Source organism: Suricata suricatta, chromosome 2 (assembly GCF_006229205.1).
Source record: "Suricata suricatta isolate VVHF042 chromosome 2, meerkat_22Aug2017_6uvM2_HiC, whole genome shotgun sequence".
Lineage (NCBI taxonomy): Eukaryota > Metazoa > Chordata > Mammalia > Carnivora > Herpestidae > Suricata > Suricata suricatta.
In genome coordinates, this window is record NC_043701.1 from 82,253,681 (window position 1) to 82,256,724 (window position 3,044).

Below are 3,044 nucleotides of genomic sequence, written 5' to 3' on the forward strand. Positions count from 1 at the left end.
TCAACAAATGGTGTTGTGAAAACTGGACAGTAACATGCAAAAGAATGAATCTGGACTAGTTTCTTACACCACACACAAAAATAAACTCAAGTGGATTAAAGACCTAAATGTTGAGATCTGAAATCATAAAAATCCTAGAAGAGAGCACAGCCACTATTTCTCTGACACTGGTCATATGACATTTTTCTAGGTGTGTCTCCTGAAGCAAGGGAAAGAAAAGCAAAAATAAGCTATTGGGACTACATCAAAATAAACACCTGCTGCACAGCAAAAGAAGCCATCAGCAAAACAAAAAGACAACTATTGAATGGACAAGATATTTGTAAATGATAGATCCAAAAAGGAGTTATTATCCAAAAAATATACAAAACATATACAACTCAACACCAAAAAAAACCCCAAATAATCCAATTAAAAACAGAACACATGAACAGATACTTCTCCAATGAAGACATACAGATGGCCAACAGACAAATGAAAAGATGCTGTACATCACTCATCAGGGAACTTCCAATCAAAATCACAATGAGATATCACCTCACATCTGTCAGAATGGCTAAAATCAAAAACACAAGAAATAGCAAGTGTTGGTGAGGATGTGGAGAAAAAGGAACCCTTGTGCACTGTTGGTGGGAATGCAAACTGTTGCACCCACCATGGAAAACACTATGGTGGTTCCCAAAAAAACTAAGAATAAAAATTACCATATGATCCAAGAATTCCACTACTAGGTATTTACCTAAAGAATAAGAAAGTGCTAATTCAAAAAATAAGTGTGTTCCAATGTATATTGCAGCTGTTTACAATAGCTAAGCTATGGAAGCAACTCAAGTGTCCATCCATAGATGGATAGAGAAGATGTGGTAAACACGCACGCGCGCACGCACACACACACACACACACACACACACATTCACACTGGACTAATCCTCAGCCATTAAAAAGAATGAAAGTTTGGCATTTATGACAATATAGATGGATCTAGAGAATATAATGCTAAGTTAAATAAGTCAGAGAAAGACAAATGGAATATGATTTCACTCATATATGGAATTTAAGAAAGAAAACAAGGAACAAAGGAAAAATAGACAAAAATAGACCCTTTAAAAAATTTTTAAGTGCTTATTTATTTTTGAGAGAGAGAGAAAGAGAGAGAGAGACAGAGCAGGAGCAGGGGAGTGGCAGAGAGAGGGAGACATAGAATTCGAAGCAGGCTTCAGGTTCTGAGCTGTCAGCTCAGAGCTCAATGTGCGGCTTGAATTCACAGACCATGAGATCATGACCTGAGCCAAAGTTGGACACTTAACCGACTGAGCCACCCAGGTGCCCCAAAGATAGACTCGAAATAGGTGAAGGGGATTAAGAGTACAGTTATCATGATGAGTACTGAGTATTATGCAAGATTGTTCAATCACTATATTGTACACTTGAAACTGTTATAACACTGTATGTTAATTATACTGGAATTAAGCAAAAATTTTTACTTAAAAAAACACAAAATATGGCTTCCAAATTTTGGAGCCCTAGATGGGAAACAGATAACTGATCATAATTATTAATCATAAACTGTATGTTATAAATGTAGCGTATGCATTTTCTCATTTAATTCTATATACTATCACTATTCCCATTCTACAGGTGTGGGAACAGATACAAAGAAGGTAAGTACTTTACTTAAGGTCACACAACTGGTAAGTGAGGGAGTTTATGTTCAAACACAGGCAATTTGACTCAGGGCCTCTTTAACCAGGACAGGCTAGTGCATATTGAGAATGTTTTCTTTGTCTTGGCATGGAACGGCCTTGGTGAACAGATGCCTGATCCTGTAGAATAGAAAGTGTTATTGCATCTCACAGGGGCAGGACAGAGGACAGACTAAATGACTGAGTGTAGGGTACTTCCTTTTGTAGTTAGTGTTTATCCTAAGAATCAAGTTTTGGATGGTCAGAAACCAATGCTTAACTGGCTGATTAAATTAACTACCATTAGTTTAACTAAAGGTTGTTCTGCCAGTGTTGGTTTTGTTCTTCTACACTAAATATTTTTGGAAGCTTCAGCCCGTTGCAGTTAGAGAAAAAGAGGTACATTGTACCATTCTAGTGCGCAAGTCAGATGGCTGGTGCTACCCATCATCAAAGCACAGAAATGAGGGGACAAAAACTCAGTGGGGATAAAGTTAGAGATTCTTGGATAACAGCCTTTCCCCACCTAAAGTGTTTTCCCTTAAGGCTAAAACCTACAGTCTGAATTTATTTATTTATTTACTTTAATTCAGAACTTACCTTTATTTTTTTTTAATAGTTTATTGTCAAGTTGGTTTCCATACAACACCCAGTGCTCTTCCTGACAAGTGCCCCCCACCATCACCACCACCTCTTTTCCCCCCTCCTTCTTCCCCTTCAACCCTCAGTTTATTTTCAGTATTCAATAGTCTCTCAAGTTTTGCGTCCCTCTCTCTCCCCAACTCACTTTCCCTCTTCCCCTCCCCCTGGTCCTCCATTAGGTTTCTCCTGTTTTCCTGTTAGGCCTATGAGTACAAACAAATGGTTTCTGTCCTTCTCTGCCTGACTTATTTTGCTTAGCATGACACCCTCAAGGTCCATCCACTTTCCTACAAATGGCCATATGTCATTCTATCTCATTGCTATGTAGTACTCCATTGTGTATATATACCACATCTTCTTGATCCACTCATCAGGTGATGGACATTTAGGCTTTTTCCATGTTTTGGCTATTGTTGACAGTGCTGCTGTGAACATTGGGGTACATGTGCTCCTATGCATCAGCATTTCTGTATCTCTTGGGTAAATTCCTAGCAGGGCTATTGCTGGATCATAACGGAGTTCTATAGATAGTTTTTTGAGGAACCTCCACACTGTTTTCCAGAGCAGCTGCAAAGTTTACATTCCCACCAACAGTGTAGGAGGGTGCCTGTCTCTCCACACCCTCGCCAGCATCTATAGTCTCTTGCTTTGTTCATTTTAGCCACTCTGACTGGTGTGAGGTGGAATCTCAGTGTGGTTTTGATTTGTGTTTCCCTGATG